The following is an 11,091-nucleotide window of genomic DNA, read 5'->3' as shown; positions in this document are numbered from 1 at the left end:
ACTAAAATTACAAAATCTGTTTTTGATTAAAACAGACATTTCAAATAACCTAAAAATTACCAAATTGAAAGTAATGGTAAAACACAGTAATATTAAATAGCAGGAAAAAGAATCACTCAAAAATCTATTTTTATAGTACGGTTATTCACAAACAAGTGATTCACACAAATTTCAAAAAATTCAAATTTAAACTATTCAAATTGGAAAACTAATGGCACTAACAGAAAGTTTATAATTTTTATTACCTAAAAGCAAAAAAGAATCACTGAAAAATAGTAAGTATTTTGCTGTAAGTAGAAACAAAATAAAATAAATAAAGCAAAAAAGAAAACAAAAAACTGGAAAAAATAAAAAAATGCCACCTACTGGGCCACCACGGCCTGAATACGACTAGAAACCCAACCATGGGCCAGGATTCAGGTCCGCAGAAGGCCGAGTAGGCCCACAGGCAGCGTAGTGTGAGATTAGGCCCGTAAGCCTGCATTTGAGAGGAGCTCGAGAGGGCAGCCGCAGTGGGGCTTATAAACCACTCCGAGCCCCTCTCAACTAGCGAGGTTGGACTAAACGTTTGGTCGCGGGCAGCACAAGGCCTGTGGTCCTGGTTGATAGCAGCAACCGGGACGAAAGGGGTGCATTGGTACCGGTTCGTGGTACCAACCGGGACCAATGCCCCCCTTTAGTCCCGGTTGGTGCCACCAACCGGACCAAAGGTCCCTGTTTCCCGCCCTTTGGGCTGCTGAAAAGGGACCTTTGGTCCCGGTTGGTGCCACGAACCGGGACCAATGCTTCGTCTATATAAGCAAACACTTAAAAAATTTCATTCAGTTCGATCGATCTCCTCGTCCTCTCCTCCAACGACGCCGCCAGGCTGCTCCTCATCATCGTCGCCGCCAAGCCCTTCAGACCGCATCGTCGCCTTCCCGAGCCCGCCGTCCTCGTCGCCGGTATCCCGGAGCCCGCCGTCCTCGTCCCCGTCGCCGCGTGCCTACCCGAGCCCGCCGTCCCCGTCACCGCGTGCCGCCCCGAGCCCGCTGTTCTAGTCGCCGGACTCCAGCCATCGCCGCCCCCTCCAAGTGAGCCCCCCCTTCCCATGGTCCCCTGCTCCCCGTCTCCGCGCGTGCCCCCGAGCGCCCCTTGCTCTGCTACTGCTCCATGGTCGCCGCCCGCCCCGACGCATTGAAGAGCACAATAGCAACTCCGTGAAGGAGAGGAGAAGGAGTGGAGCAGCAGCAACGTTGTCCACTTTTCTGAACTTTCTGATTTTTTTACAGTGATGAACAGTGCATATAGAAGGTGTTTGATGAAATGCTAGATGGCTTTGGGCATTTTTCAAATTTTTGAATTTTTTGTGGTGATGTACTGATGCAAGACAAAGGCGATGGAAAATTTTCAAAATTTTTGGAGTGGTTTAGAATAGGTTTTCAGCAAGGAATTTGAATCTGGTTCAAATTTCATTTGAATGAAATTTGAAAATTTTGAACTATGGATCAGAAGGTTTTTGGTGAAATGGAGTGTGGGTACTGTCATGAAGTTGGAGTAATTTTTCTGGTTGTAAAAGAGTTAGGAAAATTTAGAATATGCTAAATATGTAAAAAAAAATGTTTTTTTTGTTCGTAGAAAGTATTTTGTTCATAGAAAGTTTTTATATATGGCTATGGATATATGAGCAATGATGATCCATGGATGTATGCATTGATATATGAGAAATGTTGTTCATAGAATATTTACCAAGTATATATGTATTTTTTTCATAGCATTTTTTCCATGTATATATGTATGTGGCTATGTATGTATAGATGGATATCATTTTTTTACATGTATGTATGTTGTTATCGATATACCCCCTCCCCAATAACTTCGACATGAGGGGGGGTCGATATACCCCCTCTCCGATAACATTTTTTCTATGTATGTATGTCGTCGTCGATATACCCCCTCCCCGATAACATTTCCTTCTTCATATGTTGAGTTAGTTGATTTAGGTTAGTGCATTTTAGGTTAGTGATTTATAGTGCATTCTAGGTTAGTTGTTGTTAGTGCATTTTAGGTTAGTAGATTTTAGGTTAGTGGAGAGGAAAAAGGAAAATAAGGAAAAAGAAGAAAAGAGGAAGAAGGAAGAAGAAGAAAAAGAAGTAGAGGAAAAAGGAAAATAAGAAGAGGAAGAAGGAGGAGAAGAAGGAGAAGAAGAGGAGAGGAAGAAGAGGACAAAAAAATAAGAAGAGGAAGAAGAAGAAAAAAGAGGAGAAGAAGAAAAAACAGAATTCCTTCTTTTCTCCTCTTTTTTCTTCTTCTTCTTCCTCTTCTTATTTTCTATCGGGAATGTCGTGGAATTGTCACGGCAGATGTCCTAGTGAAAGGACTTAGTCGTGGAGCCATCACAACTAGGAAGCAAGAAGGGGTTAATCGGGAGAAAGGACACGAGGTTTATACTGGTTCGGCCCCTTGCGGTGAAGGTAAAAGCCTACGATCCAGTTTTGAGTGAGATTATGTATGTCTCGATAACCAGGGAGCGAATCCGCTTGACCTAGCTCTTGATTTGATGTTACTTGCCCTAAGTCGCCGCTGGGTCGTCCCCTTATATACACGGGTTGACGCCCGGCGGCCTACAGAGTCCCGGCCGGCTCATAAACAGTGTCCGAGTCGGTGACTAGTTAATCTTGACTTATAATACAAGTCATACCATTATGGCAGTTTATCACTACGGGCCTTGAATCGCCCTTGGGCTTTGGGCCCTTAACTGAACCGCCATCTTCAAGCTTGGTCTTGGGCTTCGAGAGTCTTCGTTGGTATAACCCGGCCCCTCCTGGGCGGGTCATACCTAATAATTATATCCCCAACATTAGGCCCCAGATTGATTTGAACTGGTTCATGTCAATCTTCAATACTTAAGCAAAACCTTCTGCTCTTCTCTTGTATAAAATTTTTGTAACCCGCCATGACGTCATCCTTCGGATTTGTGGTGACCCGCCATGACGTCATCTGCCATTAATGCACGTTTTCGCCCAACGTATCTCAACAAATCCTTTTCTTAATGACCATCCCGATAATCGAGGCGTCCTTGTAGTTGGATAATCATTTTTTCGGCCTCCTCGTTTTTCGCGCCCACTTATTAGTCTTCCCTTATAAATAGGTACGACCAGGTCTTTCCTCATTCTCCCCTTTCCTCGTCTTCTTCCTTTCGCAACCCTACTGCCACTCGAGCTCCGCCGCCGCCGCAGAGCACCTCGTCTTCGTGGACCTTGGCCGCTGCATCAACCTGAATCAGTCCAGAAAACGGCGACGACCCTCCGCAGTAGATCTGCAGCTGTAAGTCTTCGCCTTCCCGCACCTCAGATCCGCATTAGGGTTTGCGAGTTCCTCTGTGTTCTTCACTGTTCATCACGGATTCTCCATGGTTTCTCCATTGCGTCCTCTTTTGATCTAAAAGAAGTACTAAACTCACGCGGTAGTTGTTTCGCATCCATTTCAGACGCTAGTAGATCCCCTTTTCTTATACAAAGGCCTCTTTAGAACTGATGAACTCCTCTGTACTGGTTTGTTAGGTCTGGAATATTTTTCCTTTTCTGAGCATCCGTTGATCCAAAATAATAATTGCAATCTGTGAAACCTGTTTTTGCCCACTTAGTCGATGCATGTATCTTGATAGATCCACCTAGCCATGGCGGCTCATACCATCGGCTTTAATTTGAAATGCTCAATAGCTAACTTCCACCACACATGGCGGCTTAAATAACTTAACTGCTCATGGCGGCTTAAATAATCTGACATAATTAGCCATATACCATTAGGCCCATTTTATAAACCGCCGTCTTGAATATGATTTGAAGTATTTCTCTCCGGCTTAAATTTGAACCGGAAATTTTTATTTTGTCATAGGCTTCCATCTTTATAATGCCGCCGAAAGCGCCCAAATCACCCGTTACATGCAATTGGGTTAAATCCATCATCACCGAAAGCACCCTTGCTGATTTTGTGAAGACTGGCTATCTGCCAAAGAAGGAAGTCATGTCCTATCGTGCTCCTGATCCAACAGAGGAAAAACCTCCACCCAAAGAGGGGAAGTCATCGTCTTTACTGATCACATGAACCGGGGCTTTTCTCCACCTGGCTCAAAGTTTTTCAGAGATGTCCTGCACTTTTTCAACCTCCGACCTCAAGATATCGGTCCCAACTCCGTATCTAACATTTGCAATTTCCAAGTGTTCTGTGAGGTGTACCTTGGAGAAGAACCCAACTTGTTGCTCTTCAGGGAATTATTTTATTTGAACCGTCAGAATGAACGTGCCAACGGACCTAGCTTGGAGCTTGGTGGGATCTCAATCCAGCGAAGGAGAGACTACATTTTTTCGTATGCCGATCCACCGAGTCACCCCAAAGACTGGAACCAGACATGGTTCTATTGTCAAGATACTTCTCCGGCTGGTGAAAACCCTCTGCCCGGCTTCCGCGCCCTGCGCCTCGAGTCTACTCATCCTCTACCAGATAGGCTGTCAGCTGCTGAACGCCAGAAACTTGCCCCCACCATGAGCAAAGTCAAGGCTCTTCTGGGGAATGGCTTGAATGGCATTGATTTGGTCCGGGTTTGGCTTGCCTGGCGGGTTATTCCATTGAGCCGCCGTCCTGGTTTGATGTGCGACTACACAGGCCAGAAGAATGATCCTCTGTGGCACAGCCCTGACGATTTACCTGATGACGTCATTGATGATAGGACAAAATCACTCCTGAATGAGAGCCTGGCAGACTGTGGCAAAGTAGGTTTGAGCCCTTTCTGCAAAGCTAACCCGGCTCCAGCGGTAAGCTAGTAACTTAAGCATTTTTATTTTATACTCTCACCTTTGAGGTTTTACCTTTACTCAAAACTCTTGTTGAAATTCACAGGCCACTGACGAGTTTGGGAAAGCCAACTATGATCATGAGGCTGCAAAGAAGGCCAGAAAAGCTAAGAAAGCCACCAGGAGAGCCGCCGCCAGGAAGAAAGGAAACAAACCCAGCGCCTCAGACATGCTTCGGCTAGAGGAAACCTCTGAATTAGAGGTTGCTCTTGATTCTCTAGGCTCATTTTTTAACTATCTTATTGACACTGATTATCCTCAGGGGGATACAGGAGCGAGTCATGCAGCGGTGGAAGAGGTAACTATCATTTCCTCCGACTCCAAGCCTTTGCCAAGACAGAAAGTCCGAAGAGTAACCCGGAAAGTAAGATTTTCACATCCTTTAGCTTACCAAGATCCTCAATTTCTTTTGAAGCGACAGATTCATGAGAGCCGGAGGCAGACCCGGACCAGCAAAGATGCGGAACTCTCCTCCGGCTTGCCCAATACACCAAGAAAGCGTCGGAACAAGGTCACCTCCAACTTATATCCCTTTTATCCTTTGGCGGGTCTCACTCGTCAACCACTCAATTCTTCTGACTCAAATTATCAGGAAACTTCACCTTCCTCCGGCGAATCCATGCAGTCCAATTTGCCGGCTTTTAAAACCGCTCCAGGGTAATGATAACCTGCTTATCCTGTATTCACTTCAATTTGCTACACTTGTACTGACCTTTTGATTTTATGAAGTGGACAAGCAAAGCCCAGCAAGAGGGCGAAGAAGAACAAGCTGGCCGAAGAGCCGATCTTTAGTGAGCTGGAACTTGGAACGGCCGCCCCTGAAACCTCCATGCATGAGCCGCCGCCTGAGCCAGCTCATGATATACCAACACCCACTGCTGACCCGCCTGTCTAGCAAGCCGTCGACAGTTCTGAAAACCCGGAAGTCCCTAGCCCTGCCAGGACGGATGATCCTCAAGATGCTGATATCGAAATCACCAAGACCGGCTTTGTTGAACCGGGGAGACCAACCGTGCTGGCCAAGTGTTCTGCCAAGGAGGAACTTCTGGAATGCCGCCGAGTTAAATTTGACGTCACTGATTATACTCACATGAGCATTGGCGAAGTCTTTTCTGGCTATATGAGCCAAGTGCACAACAGTCGTGACACCGAAATTGGTATGGTGAAGCAAATGTATCAGAAGTTTGAGGTACAACCTTTTCTCCATATTCATTTATCCTTACCGTGCCAGCCCCCAAGTCTATTGCTTATGATGAATATGTTGTAGACTTTAGAAAGAAACTTAGCAATATTAGTAACATAGTTGAACTAAAACACAGAAGAACTCCGGCTTACTCCGTAGTCCCCAAGGGGCGGTTTAATCAGTATGATTGAACCGGTTCTTCATATGGTTGCACAGAAAAAACTATTTAAAAAAGGCTTTAACAGCAATATGCATTAGCCCCCAAGTGCCAAATACTCTTGCTTGCAAAGTGATTGGGACTTACTGTCATGAACCGCCACTTTAAACAAATTCTTCAGCACACATTAGCCCCCAAGTGCCAAGTGTTATTGCTTGCAAAAGACTCGGGACTTAATATTACAGCATGATAATCCTGACCTTTTGACCCGGTATTTGTACAGGCCACCACTAGTCAATTTGAATCGGAAATATCTGACTTGAAGAATCGCCTGGAAGCACAGGAGATTGAGACCCAGAAAGCCAACTCCAAATTCGAGTTCAGTGTATCTGGATAAGAAAAACTGAAAAAGGGCTTTGGAGTGGAGAAAAAGGCCTGGGCTGATGAAAAGATCGCCTTGATCAACCGGGCTGAGAAGGTAGAGGCGGCTCTTGCAGAAGCGACCGCCGAATTATCCGGTTTAAAACGCCATATATCTCAGATGGTCTCAGCAATCTTTGGTAAGTCACTCTGCAAGTGTTTAGATACGTGAATCTTTCTAAGAAGCATATCAATTGTCATCAACTCACCTGACATTATAATGCAGGCCCCATGAGCTCAAATCTTAACTAGAGCATGCTGATAAAGCTAAAGGCGGTTTATACGCTGGTGGAGCAACTCTACACCGGGTCTCAGCGTGCCTTAGCTGCAGTGGCCCTGTCAAATGAAGTTCCCACCCTCCTGTCAGATGTATTAAAGCGGCTTGCAGTGCTACCTCATCGGTTTAATGAACTAAGGCGATCTTCTGCGAGAGCCAGAGCCGTAACTACATTAAGCCGGGCCAAGGCGTGGCTACCGGAGCTAGACCCGGCGGACATCGCCATCGGGTATCCAAGCCTAAAAGAGGACGGCACACCGTTTGGACAGGAGGACTTCACCACTTGTGTTAAGGAAATACGCCCTGTGGCCACCCTGATTGCTAATGACACGGATCTTACCAAGTATCATCCGGGTTATGACGCTGAAAACCAGAGGATTCCAATGCCGCATTATGAAGTGGTCGGCCTGATCCCTCCAATTCGTAAGCATACCTTCGCCCCTGAAGTTGACCCGGCCGGATTAATTGATGATGAAGCTGAATTCGAAGCTTTGAATGGCATTGACTGGTCATCATCAACCTTCCAGGACAGGGAACAGGATGGAGGAGCGGAAAGGGATGATCCGGAAGCTTCAGGCCAACCACACAATTGATCCGTCGGGCGGCTCATATTTATGCTTTGCTGAAAAACAATGTTAATCATTTGGACTCGGGGAGTCATGTAATAGAGTAGACATAACGTGGTTTTGTCGTGCCTTCGTGCACGTGTCTGGTGCTCAATATTGTTAAGCCGCCATCGTATATTCATCCACATTATGCTTATCATCTGTTTTCCTTATGCTTAAGAAAACTTTTACACCGTCCTGCATACAGAAATAAATCACAAGACCCTTGGCGGTTTACCGCAGGGCGGGTCATATATCTTACATAGAACCCGGAATATGCAAAGAGTCATAGATAAACCGGTTATCATTTATAGCTTTGAAATATAACCATAATATCATACCTGTGATCCTTTGATTTATACTGCCGGTTTATGTGACCCAAACAATAAGGGTGACAACCCAATCTTGTAGAAGCTGGTACTTCCACACATATGATTATTGTTATATGCTGGTGACTTATTGACTAAGGCCAAGCCGGGTTAAATAGAAGCCACTCATTAAATGCTTCCAATAGGATCAAAAAGAAGTCTCAAGACAAAAACTCAAAAAGAAATTGTTTGCAAAAAACATCAAAATAAACAAAATTTTGAGGCTTCTGATTCGAATACGATCAGTGAACCGTTCCAAAGGGGTTAAGTTAGAATTCGAATACGACCATGTAGCCCCCAGTGGCTTTGGCATTGCGCCGATCAAGAGGGTACCGACAGCCATGTTCTCTTTGGTTCGAATACGACCTATGTTTGAACAGGAAGCCCCCAAATGACCTTGAGAGTTTTTTAACAACGCTAATTCAAATACGATCAACGTCGGACCCAAAAGGGGTTGAGCTATGATTCAGATACGATCAAGAAGCCCCCTAGTGAGTTTGGCAGTGTGCCGATCAAAAGGGTATCGACAGCTATGTTATCTTTGGTTCGAATACGACCTATGTTTGAACAGGAAGCCCCCTAGTGACCATGAGGCGTAACGGCTAGATTCGAATACGATCATGAGCCAGACCAAGAGAGTTAAGCTGGATTCGAATACGATCAGCCCCCAACTGGTTGTTTATGTTTAAAATAATAAGAACATATGATCATTGAGGATGAAAAGGACAGGGGTCCTGCTTTATTACCTATCATAATATATACATTTCATAATATGTACACCATGAGAGCCGGTGGCTCAAGTGTAGTAAGGCCGAAGATGAGCAATGTTCCATGGCTAGCGGGTCTCCTCCTCCGACTTACGTGAGTCTTTGTGCTCTCGAACATCGATAAGGTAGTATGACCCGTTGTTCAGGTTCTTGCTGACCACAAAGGGTCCTTACCAAGGTGGGGATAGCTTGTGCATATCGGACTGATCCTGGATGAGCCGGAGCACCAAGTCACCTTCTTGAAAGGTTCTGGACTTAACCCGACGGTTGTGATAACGGCGCAGGTCCTGCTGGTAAATCACCGAGCGGGCAGCTGCTAAGTCACGCTTCTCATCCAATAGGTCAAGTGCATCCTGACGAGCTTGTTCATTATCAGCTTCAACATAAGCCGCCACTCGGGGCGAGTCATGACGGATGTCACTCGGTAGAACCGCCTCTGCTCCGTAAACCATGAAGAAAGGTGTATAACCCGTAGACCTGTTAGGTGTAGTATTGATGCTCCAGATCATAGAAGGCAACTCCTCCACCCAACAACCCGGCGTCCGCTGTAAAGGGACCATGAGTCGGGGTTTTATGCCTTTCAAGATCTCTTGATTGGCTCTTTCAGCTTGACCATTGGATTGAGGGTGAGCCACTGATGAAACATCGAGCCGGATATCCTCACGTTGACCGAACTCTTCCATGGCACCCTTGGACAGATTAGTACCATTGTCAGTTATGATGTTGTGTGGAAAACCAAAACGAAAGATCACCTTCTTCATGAATTGAACCGATGTGGCTGCATCACACTTACTGACTGGCTCTGCCTCAACCCACTTCGTGAACTTATCAACTGCCACCAGAAGGTGTGTCTTTTTATCTTTGGACCTTTTGAAAGGCCCAACCATATCAAGCCCCCAGACTGCAAACGGCCAAGTAATTGGAATCATCCTCAATTCTTGAGCCGGCACATGAGCCCGTCGTGAGAACTTCTGACAACCGTCACATTTACTGACCAAATCTTCTGCATCAGCATGAGCCGTCAGCCAATAAAATCCATGACGAAAAGCCTTGGCCACAAGGGATTTTGACCCGGCATGATGGCCACAATCACCTTCATGAATCTCACGAAGAATTTCCTGACCCTCCTCAAGAGAAACACAACGTTGAAACGCCCCAGTAACACTGCGATGATGTAACTCCCCATTGACAATCGTCATTGACTTAGACCGCCGGGTTATCTGCCTAGCCAAGGTTTCGTCCTCAGGCAATTCGCCCCAGGTCATGTAAGCCAAATATGGCAGTGTCCAATCTGGGATAACATGAAGAGCTGCCACCAGTTGTGCTTCCGGATCAGGAACAGCCAAGTCTTCCTCTGTAGGCAACTTGACAGAAGGATTATGAAAAACATCTAAGAAAGTGTTAGGTGGCACCGGCTTATGCCGAGACCCCAGCCGGCTTAAAGCATCGGCTGCCTCGTTCTTTCTGTGATCAATGTGTTCCACCTGGTAACCTTTGAAGTGTCCAGCAATTGCATCAACTTCACGGCGATAAGCCACCATGAGCGGATCCTTGGAATCCCACTTGCCTGATACTTGTTGAGCCACCAAATCTTAGTCACCAAAGCACCTTACCCGACTTAGGTTCATCTCCTTAGCCATCCGAAGACCATGGAGCAAAGCCTCATACTCAGCTGCATTGTTAGTACAGGGAAACATCAACCGGAGCACATAACAAAATTTGTCACCTCGAGGGGAAGCTAATACAACTCCAGCCCCCGAGCCTTCCAATTGCCTGGATCCATCAAAATGAATAGTCCAATATGTGTTATCCGGCTTTTCTTCAGGCATCTGCAGCTCTGTCCAATCGTTGATGAAGTCCACCAGTGCTTGAGATTTAATAGCAGTGTGTGGTACATACTTTATACCATGAGGCCCAAGTTCAATGGCCCACTTGGCGACTCGTCCTGTGGCTTCTCTGTTTTGAATGATATCGCCCAAAGGAGCATAACTGACCACAGTGATGGGGTGACCCTGGAAGTATTGCTTAAGCTTCCGGCTTGCCATGAACACCCCATAAACAAGTTTCTGCCAATGAGGATACCTTTGCTTGGACTCAATAAGCACCTCACTGATGTAGTAAACCGGTCGTTGAACCGGATGCTCCTTGCCAGCCTCCTTGCGCTCCACCACAATGGTCGCGCTGACGGCACGTGCGTTAGCAGCCACATACAGCAATAAGGGCTCCTTATCAATAGGGGCAGCAAGGACCGGCGGCTCAGATAACTGCTTCTTCAAATCTTCAAAGGCAGCGTTAGCAGCATCACTCCAGACGAAGTTGTCCGTCTTCTTCATCATCTGGTACAGTGGTATGGCCTTCTCACCTAACCGGCTTATGAACCGGCTTAAAGCAGCAATACGGCCCGCCAGACGCTGAACATCATTGATACATGCCGGCTTAGCCAAAGAGTTGATTGCCTTAATCTTCTCCGGGTTAGCCTCAA

This window comes from Aegilops tauschii, chromosome 6 (assembly GCF_002575655.3).
Source record: "Aegilops tauschii subsp. strangulata cultivar AL8/78 chromosome 6, Aet v6.0, whole genome shotgun sequence".
Taxonomy (NCBI): Eukaryota; Viridiplantae; Streptophyta; class Magnoliopsida; order Poales; family Poaceae; genus Aegilops; species Aegilops tauschii.
Note: the sequence above shows the minus strand (reverse complement) of the source record.